This window comes from Desmodus rotundus, chromosome 1 (assembly GCF_022682495.2).
Source record: "Desmodus rotundus isolate HL8 chromosome 1, HLdesRot8A.1, whole genome shotgun sequence".
Taxonomy (NCBI): domain Eukaryota; kingdom Metazoa; phylum Chordata; class Mammalia; order Chiroptera; family Phyllostomidae; genus Desmodus; species Desmodus rotundus.
The window spans coordinates 89,413,773-89,427,617 of NC_071387.1; the positions used below are offsets into that span (position 1 = coordinate 89,413,773).

General features: G+C 40.0%; 1 pseudogene; it reads right to left on the minus strand.

The window, feature by feature from the left end:
* Positions 1-313: 313 nt before the first annotated feature.
* On the minus strand, positions 314-4,706 carry LOC112304877 (ribosomal protein uL24-like pseudogene; annotated as a pseudogene).
* Positions 4,707-13,845: the final 9,139 nt, after the last annotated feature.

A 13,845-nucleotide genomic window follows, 5' to 3' on the forward strand; every position in this document is an offset into this window, starting at 1 on the left:
CTTTTTAGAGAGAGAGTGAGGAAGGAGGAGGGAGAGAGAGAGAGAGAGAGAGCACTCTAACCAACTGAGCCAAACTGGCCAGGGCAGTCGTATTTATTTATTTATTTATTTATTTATTTATTTATTTATTTAGAATTAAGAAAGTTTCATTTTTTATTCATAAAATTAATCAAAACAGCAACAACACATTTACAGAGTCCCATATCAATTACAAAACAGGAAGGAAACAAAATATTCCAGAGACATCTTGAAAAGTTTCAAAGAAATACACACCAGGCTAAGAATCCAGAGCTAAAGTATGGTTGCGCTATATTTATTCCTGCATTTTCTCAATAAGTTCTTCCCTGTATTTGCCTTTCTCTTTTCCAAATTGCCAAGATTTGGCTTTACATTCAGGAATTTTTTTCCAATCTTTGTCTAGTTTCAGCCTGTAATACCCCCCTTACTCGAGTGGATGCCTACCTGGACAGTGGTGCAGTTAGCCTTCTCATGCCGCACTCCCTCAATGTAGATGACATATTTCCTTCTTCACACCTACACTACCTTGCCGATTTGCTGACTTTTGTAGTGTCCTCGAACCACCTGGTCCACCTCCTCCTTGTGGATAGGCACTGACGTTGTACTTCTGCCACAGCTTCCTAGAGAGCAGAGATGACATGATCTTCCTGCGCACGTACGAGAGGGCACTGATGTGGCGTTTGCGGTTTTTCCTGTGGTCACTGGTCAGGAAGGGGTTGATCTTCATGGTGACGATCAGAGGAGTTGTGGGGAGAGGGTGGCATGAAAGTCTTGAAGCTGACTAAAGCGGGAAGGCACGGACTAGAGAAGAAGGCACGGTTGGGGTCAGGCAGAGAGATCTCTGGAGAGGCGAGTAACCCCGTGGCAGGTGGGGAAGGGCCCTAGGTGGCAGGGTTCATATATCCTGTAGTCATTTTTAAGTTCATAATTTATAACCCTTCTTACCCACTTTTACTACATTCCTCCTAGATTTTAGATTCTCCTTACTTACTTGTACCTATACTTTGCTGCCTGCCTGGCCTTTTAATGTGAGGATTTCACAGATAGAAATATTCAAGCACTAAACTTAGACCCCTGATTGCTTTCCTTTTCTTTCCTGCCTTCCGTCTTTCAACACTTGTTTTTTGGTGTATGTTTGTTCATTTGTTTTGTTTTCATTTAGTTTTAAAATATCTCTAAATTTGGAAAGTTCTCCACACTAAGAACTGGAGTTACTCCCCATACTTCTATGTCAAGTTTATAATTAGTGTTACTAATTCCACCTAAACATTTTGGGGATGGGTGGTGGGACTACATTGATTGATATGCTTTCTGTTCTATAAGCTACTATAATTAAGGTGACCATACAATTTATTACCCAAACCAATAAAATTATGAGACTAAAGAGAGGAACTATTAGTAATTAAATCAGGATAAAATAAACAAACCATATGACCCAGCAATCCCACTCTTAGATACCTACTCAAGAGAAATAGAAACACATTCACTCAAAGACTTGCACATGAATGTTCATAGCAGGATTAATTATAATAGTCAAAAAGTGCAAACAACACAAATACCCTTTAACTGGTGAATGGATAAACAAAATGTAGTATGTCTGTATAATAGAGTACTATTCAGCAATAAAAAAGAACAAAATAGTGATACATGCTACTGCACAGATGAACCTTGTATAGGCGGAATAAAAATATCCATTCTTAGTTTCCGGAATCTGTGAATACATTACCTGGCAAAAGAGACTTTACAGATGTGATTAGTTAAGGATCTTGAGATGAGATTATTGTAGTGGACCCAATGTAATCACGTGGGTACTTAGAAGAGAGACAATGGAAACAAAGGTCAGAGTGGTGTGACCACAAGTTAAGAAACGCTGGTGGCCTCTAGAAGCTGAAAAAACAAGGAATAGATTTCCCCCTAGAGCCTCCAGAAGGAACACATCTCCGATGATACTTGGATTTTAGCCTCAGAGGTCCCATTTTGGACTTCTGACCTTCGGCTCTATAAGATAATTTATATTGTTTTATGCCACGAGGTTTGTGCTAATTTGGTATAGTGTAAAAACTAGTAATTGAAAACTAATGTAAACCTCATAAACATTACGCTAAGTGAAAGAAGGATGACTCAAAAAAAAAACAAACAGATGATTCCATTTATATGAAATGTCCAAAAAATGCATAGGATGGAGAGTAGAAACAGGGACTCACCAAAAATGGACATGAGGGATCTTAATGGGGTGATGGAAATGTTCTAAAACTATATTGTGGTGATAACTGCAGAACCTGGCAAATTTACAAAAGAAATCAACTTGTGTAATTTAAACAAATGAAGTATATGATATATAAACTACACTTCAATAAAATTGTTAAAAAGTGGGCAGAGACTCACCTTAACTATAAGACAATGGTTCATCACGATCTCCCAGAAAACTTGTTAAAAAGATGCCTTGGTCTTACTCCTCTAGGCTCTTATTCACTGGGTTTGCAATCAGACTGGGCATCTGCATGATTATTTAACATTATCCCTAGGTATGTCCCGATATACGCCACTAGGATATTTCTCAACATATGGTCTGTTTGTATCATCTGCATCCTAATCACCCCAGGTGCTTATGAAAAATGCAGATATCGATCGCCCTGGCCGGTGTGGCTCAGGGAGTGAGTCCAGCCTGCGAACCAGAGGGCCACTAGTTTGATTCCCAGTCTGGGCACAGGCCTGGGGTGTGGGCCAGGTCCCCAGTTGGGGGCGCATGAGAGGCAACCACACATTGATGTTCCTCTCCCTCTCTTTCTCCCTCCTTTCCTCCCTCTAAAAATAAATAAATAAAATCTTTTTAAAAATGCAGATATCTTGGTTCTAATGCAGGTCTACTGAATCAGAATCTCTGGGTATGGGGTCCATCACCTGCTGTTTCAATGGGTTTAAGAACCTCTGCTCTATGCAGCTAGCAATGTCTCAGTTTCTGCTCTTATTCTAAATGTCCAAAAGCTGTCCCACACAACAGAAACTGATTGTCACCATCTATCAATAGGCAGAAGACTGGCAAGGAGGTGTGAGACAGTGATTGGAACCACTGTTCAATTACCTATATAATTTTGGCATTTTTTTAATTTCTGTTTGGGCAAAGCTCAGAAATATTCACTGCAGTGATCTGACTAATGGAATAATCTCCTAATCCATATTCATTTTTGATTGCCTCCAAGATTAAATACCTTCAAGGGCAGCCAAAGAAATCACTGTTATTAAAGGCCCTCAAAAGAACAGGTGGGAAAAATACTGGGTTAGCGGACAGAAGAAAAGGAAAGAAGGCTCTCACCTTGCCAGCTGGAGACTCCCTGTAAAGCTAAATCCCAGTTAGTAAAAGTTTTACCCATCTACCCTTCTGTTAATGTCAGCTTCCCAGGATACTGTGAATTTATAATCCTCACACCAGCTAATACAGAACTCATCTACCTCTGCCCTCAAGTTGCAAATAATGCCTCAGAGACCAAAATAATTTAAGGCTAAGACATGTCTTATTAAAATATTATGGTGAGAGCTGGGAAGAAACTGTCCTGGCTTTACAAAGTATCCAAGAAAGGGAAGAACAGATTCCCAGACCTAGAAATGGTGTCTGATGGAAATCTCTCAGCTGCCTGACTGTATGCTTCACATTATCCACCAGCTCCTATGCTTTTAAGAGGGCCTGGTATGACACTCACCTTTCCCCAAGTAAGGTCACTACTGGTATGTGCTAATGAATCATCCCCTGGTGCTCCTACTTTAGGGAGCTGCTTGAAGAAGGGAAAGAGACAGTTTTTGTGAGGAATAACGTGGAACAAGGGACATTTTCTAGCACATGTAGTTTTCAAACCAAAGCAAAGTCTACAGTCAATTCAAAAGAGGGAATAAGTCAAAGCTCCTAATTAAAAACATATTAATGTTGCCTAAAGATTTTTTCTAGTCACATTTGAATTTTCTAACTACATCCCTATCTTCTTTGATTCATAAAAACACACTGGGGTGGCAACAGGAGAACTGTTGGAAGGAGGTACAGATCAATTTTGTTTATTGTGCCAGGGAAAAGTATCAATGGAAAATGTACTTCTCTCTCTTTATTTTTGACTGCTTTTTTTTTCTGAAACTAAATTCTTTGGCCTCCTTTATTGCACTTAAAGGGAAAGAAATCTCTCTCTATTTTACATTAAAAGTAGTAGTAGGAATGCATCTATTAAAAATGCATCTTTAAATCATTGGGTTCCACCCTTGTGTGCTGTTGGTGGGAAGGTAAAATGGTACAGCTGCTATGGAAAACAGTATGGAGGTTTCTCAAAAAATTAAAAATAGAGTTTCCATATGATTCTGCAATCCCACTTCTTGGTATGTATTCAGAATAATTAAAAACAGGATCTCAAAGAGATATTTACATACCCATGTTCACAGCAGGATTATTCACAACAGGTGAATGCAACCCAAGTGTTCACTGATGGATGAATGGATAAACAAAAGGTGCTATATAAGTACAACAGAATATTATTCAGGCTCAAAAAGGGAAGGAAATTCTGAGACATGCTACAACATAGATAAACCTTCAGGACACAATACCAAATAAAATAAGGCAGTCAAAAAAAGACAAACACTGTATGCTTACATGTGGTGATCAAAACCTAGATTCCTCATCCTTGGTTACAGAACATAAAACCTGGTTACAGAGACGCTGTGGAATGCCACATGCTCCATAACCAAGGCTGACTCTGTAACCAATGGAGTCATGACCACATAACAAACCCTTATTGGCTGAGGTAAAGTTACCATAGAGGCAACCTCTATCTCACCCCAGGTTACCATAGAAGTAACCTAAGGCTCACTCCATTGGGTATACAGAAGTAAGTTACTATAGAGGTAACCTTAGTACCAAGAACACATAACATACCTACCATGGTGATTGCTATGTTACAGCCTATAACGGAATCATGTGTGTAAAAAGTAAAAACACTTTATGTAACAAAGTTATATAACAATGGGCTATATATCAGAAGCTTGGACAATAAAGATTGCCTTTGGCGGTTTGCCTCTGGCCATTCACCTTCCCTCGAGAGTGGTGTCTTATTTGCAGCCCTTCAATTACAGTTATATGAGGCACCTAGAGTAGTAAAAATCACAGAAATAGAAGGTGGAATGGTGGGTGCCAGGGGCTAGGGGAGGAGGAAACAGAAAGTTATCATGTAGAGGGGACATAGTTTCAACTTTGCAAGGAAAAAAGTTCTGCAGATTAGCTACACAACAGTGTGAAGTACTTAACACTCCTGAACTGTACACTTAGAAATAGTTAAGATGATAAATGTTATGCATTTTTACCACAATAATAATATAGCATAATTCTATTTCTAATAAAAATAGTCATGGAGATGTAAAGTACAGCATAGGGAATATAGTCAATGATATTGTAATAAGTATGGTATGGTGTCAGATGAGTAATAGATTTATCAGGGGATCACTTTGTAAGGTATATAAATATCTAATCACTCTTTTGTACACCTGAAACTAATATAATGTACATCTACTGTAATTGGAAAAAAAAAAAAGGAAAATAGGTCTTCCACTTTTTGCACCCCCTGCGGCAGAATGGATACTTTTAAATAACTTGTTGTTTTAAAACAGTTATACTCCTAGTACAATGTTCTTACACACACAATAAATGTCAAAGCTACGTTATAAAAAAAAAAAACCCTGGGATCCTTGCATTTTAGAAGGAGCAATCCTTAAAAAAACACAGCAATTCATTTCTCATTGAAAATATACACAGAGCACATTTCTTGACTTACAAGGATGAGGTGAAGAACTTACGTATATTCAATTTAAATGTTATTTTCTGATTAGCTAAATGTTTTAAATAAACACAAACACTGATCCCTTTAAATAGAGAAACAGCCTGAGAGTGTGGTCAATCTTTACTATTTAATTTAAATTTGGATATATATCAACATGAAACCCTCAAAGAACGAGAAACTAGATGGAAGAGGAAAAAGAAAAGTGCAGAGGTCTCTTTTTCCTGTGTTTTTTTTCTTCTTGTCAACAGCAGAGGAAAAAAAGAGAATGAAATGGCAAAATGGCTTTTCCTTTCAGAAAGTAGAGGATGAGGGTGGAGAATACTCAGGAAGCAGAATGTAATGACTAAGGGTAGGAGAAAGCTCTTTTGAAAGGTTTCTGACCCTGTGAAAAAGTGAAGGCACAGATGGAATTCTCCTTATCTGCCACAAGATTTTTAGAGCTAGTCAACGAGAAATGGTTTTACTTTGATGAAGAGCAAGAGCAGTCAAGACCAGTGAAAGATTGAGAATGATCCCAAAGTAGGTATTCAGATTAGAATTTAGAGAACAATTGAAATAGATAGAATTGCTCAATTGAAATTAAGTACTAACTATTGTGAATTAATGCTATCTTTTCTCTTTATGGGTCTGCTTTAGCCATTATGCTATAAACTCCATGAAGTCAAGGACCCCGTTTCATTTATCTTTGTAGCCTTAGCACCAAGAACAGCCCCTGGCAAGTAGTAGTGTCTCAAAATAATGTTTGTTAATAAAAATTAAACTGGTTAACTGGAAAAGGCACTCATTCTCAATACCTAACTGAAGTCCCACTATCTTGGTGAAGCCCTCCATGACTGCTTTAACCCCCATTTCTTTCTCTTTCACCTAAATTTCTATACCACTTTTATCTATGTCACATAGTTAAGCACACTATTCTATACCTAAACTACGTCTGCATTGTTCTACATCTTAATAGTTTAATGAATACAACTTTAAAACATTAAATATTGTAATTTTAATTCATTTTATTTTTATGGAAAAACTAGTAAGCTGTATACTACTGCATCTTAGGTAGACAGGACACTGCAGTGCACGGCCATCTAGTTTACAGAACTATGTAATGACGTAATTAAGCTAGAAAAAGTCCTGTTACTGTAGACGTAAAGAGAAACAAGGATTGGGCATAAGGTCAAAGGGGGAGAAAGCAGGACAGGTGAAAGAGGCTATAGTAAGAAAATTTTGTGCACAATGAGAGAAGTAAAATTGTGAACTGAAGCTTTTTATCTTGGCCAGATCGTAATTGCCCATGTGGGATGCCCCTTTACACAATATCCTAGGTGAGACTAAACACATCAACCTTTGTACATAACTTGTAGAGGAAAATAATCATTTCAGCAAGAAGGAGTTAGAGCACTAGGATCCTAATTAAAATATTTTCAAGGGGAGAAATATTTTATGTCAATTTTTAAATCTATAATTTTTATCACAGGGAAGCTATATAGGAGCCAGACATCCAAACTCTCTTTTTCTTGTCTGTGGGGAACCGTTCCAAGCGTGGGAAATGTGGCCCAGCCCCCACTTGGAAAAGCCAGTGGGGAGCGAGCTTGGCGGGCAGGACCCATGTCCGTGGATAGGTTCTCCCGTGGGAAATCAGGCCTGCATTGTACATGGGCTGCTATGAGACTTGCTCTCGCTAAAATTCCCTCACCCTGAATTGAGGCAGCAAATGTTTACTGAGTATCTTTAACTTCCTAAAGTCTGTGCTAAACCACCCAAGTATGGAGTGTGAGCAGTTTCCCCCTCCAGCTGTAACATCCTTGTCTTTGAAGTAATTAGCAGTATTCTGTCCTTTGTTGTCCTTAAAAGGTAATCACCTGTGGTGAACCTGTGCATAGTAAATGAGGATCATCCTCCATGTAATATGCCCAGAAAAACAATAAAAGCCTGTCCAGGCGGGGGTCAGGGGCCCTCTCTCTAACTTGGAGAGAGGCCACGCAGCCCCTTTCTCTCCACAGGATTTCTATAGTCCGTGTGTATTTGCATATTGCCACCACAACACAGGATCCCACGGCCGGGATCTGCGGTCACTTGTCTCCTTCGTGACCTTTTTGGATTGGCCAAACCCTCGGGTATAAAATAAGTACACAAGAATTTCCACCCCAGCTGGGGTGGCTCAGTGGATTGAGTGCCAGCCTGTGAACCAAAGAGTCACCTGTTTGATTCCCAGTCAGAGCACATGCTTGGGTTGCGGGCCAGGTTCCCAGTAGGGGCCGCACAAGTACAACCACACATTGATGTTTCTCTCCCTCTCTTTCTTCCTCCCTTCCCCTCTGTCTAAAAATAAATAAATAAACTCTTTTAAAAATAATGTAACCTTGCTATCTGCAAGAACATAGATGGACATAGAGGGTATTGTGCTGAGCCAAATATGTCAGAGAAAGAAATTGCCATATGCTTTTGTTACAGAACAGACCCGGGGAGGGGTAGGGGGAAGGGGGACTGAAAAGATAAAAAAGATCCCCCCTTTTTTCTCTGGGGGTTCCTCCCCTGTACTAGGTTTGCTTTGCCCGCCACCAGAGGAGAGACATCTCTCAATGCCAGAGATTGATAAAAAGGAAAGGAATTATTATTTGAAATAATACAGACCAAACTTTTTTTTTTCAATTTTTATTGTTATTCAATTACAGTTGTATGCCTTTTCTCCCCTTCCCTTCCCTCCACCCCAGCTGAACCCACCTCCCTCCCCCACCCCCACCATCCCCCCCGATTTTGTCCATGTGTCCTTTATAATAGTTCCTGCAATCCCCTCTTCCCACTGTCCCCACCCCACTCCCCCCTGGCCACTGCTAGACTGTTCCCAACCTCAATGTCTCTGGTTGTATTTTGTTTGCTTTTTTCTTTTGTTGATTATGTTCCAGTTAAAGGTGAGATCATATGGTATTTGTCCCTCACTGCCTGGCTTATTTCACTTATAATAATGCTCCCCAGTTCCATCCATGCTGTTGCAAAGGGTATAAGATCCTTCTTTCTCTCTGCTGCATAGAATTCCATTGTGTGTATGTATCATAGCTTTTGGATCCACTCGTTTGCTGATGGGCACTTAGGTTGCTTCCAGTACTTGGCTATTGTAAATTGTGCTGCTATGAACATTGGGGTGCACAGGTTCTTTTGAATTGGTGTTTCAGGGTTCTTAGGGTATAATCCCAGCAGCAGAATTACTGGGTCAAAGGGCAGTTCCATTTTTAGTTTTCTGAGGAAATTCCATACTGTTTTCCACAGTGGCCTCACCAGTATGCATTCCCACCAACAGTGCACTAGGGTTCCCTTTTCTCCGCATCCTCTCCAACATTTGTTTGTGGATTTGTTTATGTTGGTCACTCTGACTGGTGTGAGATGGTACCTCATTGTGGTTTTAATTTGCATCTCTCTGATGGCTAGTGATGCTGAGCATCTTTTCATATGTCTCTGGGCCCTCTGTATGTCTTCCTTGGAGAAGTCAGACCAAACTTCTTTAGAATACCCACAAATGCACACAGTCCTTCCTTCTCCCTCTGCCCAATCTGGAGTACCATATCTCAGGAAAGAAGTAGAGGTCCGTGATTCAGGCTCCCAGCACCATCAGCTGTGTCGCTACCATGATCTCCAGTTAATCCAAAGCCATGAGGCACCTTCTCATGGCCCACCAGCAAGAGTCCTTTCACCCCTTTTCTTCCAGGCAATGTCTCTCCTGCTTCCTAAGCCGCATGGCAAAAGGGAGCAACCCAAAGCCTCGTGGTCCTAACTCACCGCCAAAGCCCCATGGTCCCAACCTCTCTCAAGCCACGTGGCCCTCAAAAAGACACGTGGTCCCAAAAAGAGACGCCAAATGGCTGCCATACCTGGGTATAAATCTTCCTTTGCAGCCCCATTTTCAGGTCCTCCCACAATTGACCACAGCTGCCATCATTTCAGGCAGGTATGGCCCTGTGGTGTGGAGCCAATTATCTGCAAGCTCTTCTGGACCCCATTACAAAACCCTATTTGGGGCCCCCCTCTTGGCTGCACTCTGTTACACTTTCACTTATATTTGGAATCTTTAAAAAAAAAAAGCAAAATAAACATACCAAAAAATGGAAACAGAATTGTAAATACAGAGAACATTTTGATGGTTGCCAGATGGCAGAGACATTGTGGGATGGGTGAAAAAGGGGAAGGAATTAAGGAGTACAAATTGGTGGTTACAAAATAGTCATAAGTATATAAAGCACAGCATAGGGAATATAGTAAAAAAGGTCACAATAACTATGTATGGTGTCAGATGGGGACAAGATTTATCAGGGTGATCACTACATAAGTTATATATATATATATATATATATATGTGTGTAATCACTGTTGTATACCTGAAACTAATATAATATTGTGTGTCAATTGTAATTGAAAAATAAACAATTATTTTTAAAGTCATTTTACTCTTAAGAACTTTTCCTGACATTAGTACAAAATATCACCAGGTAATAGCTTATCTTCATATCACCATTCATATAAGACTGGGTGCCGTGAACAGAAGATAAACCCTTCCTTTATTTCCCACACTTAAGCACTCCTAGTCAAAGTAACTTTGGCTACTTGAGTCTTAAAATAATTTAAAAGGAGAAAAATCAGGCTCTCTTACAAATTTTTAGATTTTATTGGTATCATGTAAGTCTAACTGAGTATCATGAGAACTAGATAGAGCATATGCATCTAGTCTGGCTCCTAAATATTCATTCTAAATAAAATGTTAATCTTCAGGGCCCTTCCTTTCTTGTCTTTGCAATCTTATGACACAAGTGAGCTCACTGGGGTTCTCTCCTTCATATCTGACATCAACCAATGAGATGCAGTATTCTGCATGTCAAAGTTACTAGAGCCCACGTACAATTAAGAGAAACATGGAAGCTGACTTTTTAAGACAAAAGGGATGTGTTTCTGTTTAATAGGAAATGCACAGATCCAAGGGAAACTGGGAGAATAAACATCTCAACCACTTAAGTGAGGTGTCAAAAATAACCAGGCCACCTCAATTATGACTGAAGTCATCTTAAATATTTATTAGTAATGCTTTTCTCCATTAAGGAGCTTAAAATCAAAGAAAGACAAGTTAAATGTCAATTATGGTTGAAAATGAGCAATAATAGGTAAGTGGGAGTTCATTATACTGCCTTTTTAACTTCTATTTAATGTCTAAAATTGTGAATAATGTTTCTTTAATGTAGTTAAGGGAGATTAAACGTGAATGCAAAATTAATTATCAATACAAGGCAATAAAATTCAGAGAAGGGTGAAAAAATTCCAGGCTAGGGTGATATTTGCTTGGGTAAGATTCTGAGAGGACTGGGGAGGAAAATGCCAGTCATCAAAATTATGGGTGAAGAGGAGCCATGATTAATACCTCTGGCCCTAACATGGGAATGTGATGTTCCCAAATGTAAGATCAAACCACTTTTGGGGGGGGGGTTATTTTGCCCCCACGATAGTTTCCTTCCCTTTGACATTCCCCCACCCCCACACATACTCCACCCACCCAACTCCATCTCAGGGCAGGGAGTTGAGCTCTATGGAGTCAGTTTTGATTCCACATTAAGAAAATTGACAGTCCTGACTGGCGTGGCTCAGTGGTTTGGGCATTGTCCCACAAACTGAAAGGTTGCTGGTTTAATTCCTGGCCAGGACACATGCCTGGTGCCTGGATTGTGGGCCAAGGATTGATGTTTCTCTCCCTCTCTTTAAAGTAAATAAAATCTTTTTTTAAAAAAAAGAAAGAAAACTAACAAGTTGATCTTTCCAGCAATGTACTCATGTGGTCTTGCATGTCTACTGTCTTCCTGTCTGCTCATTTCCTCTCCCAGGCCTTTCAATGTCTCCTATGTAGAAGCAATTTCAAGGACTTTATTTTTTTCTGCAATAAAACGTAGTGTGGCAGAAACCTGACATGAGGTGGTCAGGCAACCTGGAGAAACTTCAAGGTTTTCTGTTGCCTACTCCTTTGTTTTTATGCCAGACTTGACTAAGGATATTATTACAAAAGAGGAAGAGAGATTTTAATATTTAAGTAGTAAAAGTAATAGCAAGAAGATATAAGCATTCTGGAGCCTGATATTGAGAACTCTCTTCTTCCCTCCTTTGTCTGCTTTATTTTTTATCCTTTTAGTCACCCACTTTGATCTTCTGTGTCCTCCATTCTCAACTCTTTTACTACTTCCCTCCATTTGGGGCCTTACTACTCCAAGCATTAACTCTTTAAATGGTATAGGGCACTGGTGTCAAACTCATTTTCTCCGGGGGCCACATCAGCCTCGCGGTTGCCTTCCAAGGGCCAAATGTAATTTCAACTCCTTAACAGCTGAGGAGCAGTTACATTTATACAGTCCTAAAATTATTTCAGCCCTTTGAAGGCAACCGCAAGGCTGATGTGGCCCCCCAGTGAAAATGAATTTGACACCCCTGGTATAGGGTGTGACAACACAAAAAGAGAATTGGAGCTCATAGAGGTCCAGGTTCCATTATCATTATAATTCTGTAATTAGCTGTAGGACCGGCTGGGTGCTGAAGAAGAGTGAGGTAGAAAATGCACACTTACCAACACCATATAGCATATAACATATATTAACAGGTATGTTAATAATGGCATTTCGACTCGACACAGCCTTCCTCCACACATAAGCAGTGGTCATGAAGTTAAGTAGTTTATGATATGATGTGGTGTGCTAGATCTGTCCAAAGATGGCAGTCCTACTTTGTAGTTTAAAGCTTAATGAAAAATTTTGCAATGTTGCAAAATACTGAATAAACTTAGGATTTTATGAAGCTGATATCATGGATTATGTTTCAAATTCTATCACATTTTGAACAGAATTTGTTTTACTGTTGTTCAAGTACAGTGTCTCCATTTCCCCCCACCACTCTCCCCCACCCCAGCCATCCCCACTCCCCACCCTTGATCCTACCCTTTTGGTTTTGTCCATGCGTCCTTTGTACATGTTCCTGAAAACCCTTCCCCCTTTTCCTCCCATTAACCCCTCCCACCTCCCCTCTGGTTACTTTCAGATTGTTCTTAAATTTCAATGTCTCTGGTATAGTTTGCTTGCTTGTGTTTTGTTGGTTATAAGTGAGATCATATGGTATTTCTCTTTCACCACCTGGCTGAACAGAATTTTTTGTTTGGGTCATAGTTAGTTATGTTGAGAGCTGGGAAAGAGAGCTAGGCAATTATAGGCATTGCTAAGCAGAAAACCTCTTGAAGGTCACCAGAATAGATAGGGGAGAGAAACAACATTGTCGGCCAAAGTAAAGGTAAACAATATATGATTTGCAGAGGGCCCTGAGTTACAGCCAATTAGTTAGAGGGCCATAAAACTTTAGGCGCCAGACTCATCTCAGGTTTGGACCCTTTAAACTGAGGGTACAAATTAAGTGGGACAGGTGGTTCTTATCGACAGGAGACAGGGTTTCAAAAGAAAGTTTTAACATCTGGTTAATGTTCCTCCAGAGCTCAGAGCTATGCAGAGATAACAGCAACTCCCGCTTTTGTAACTTGCTTGCTTGCTTCTCACTGTATAAAAGAGCTAGCCTGTGAGCGTTCGGCGCGGCTCTCATCTGCAGCTCTTCTGAGCAAGTGTCTCCGGGACACATCGAGAGTCCGCCCCTGCGCAGGTTAAAAGAGTTGGCCATTAAAGTAACATCTCTGTAAACGTCCTGAAAGTCTTCGAACGTCTGTTTCTTGCGTCAGTGGGTGCAACAGTTACATTTTTATATGTGGGTGGTTATAACTGAAGGGTACATTCTAAACAGGCATGTGTGTGTGCACCTGTGTGTGTCCTAACCTGAACTATAGGATGAAGACATTCCAGTCACTGGACTCTCAGGAGCAGTTAATTTGGAGGTAGCGAAAAAAGTACTGCATGCAATGTTAATTTGAATCTTATCCTGAAAAATACAGGGAATCCTTGAAAAAATTTTAAGCAGAAGGGTGACTTTATCACCACAGCTTCCCACACTTCACTCATTAGTATAACATAAA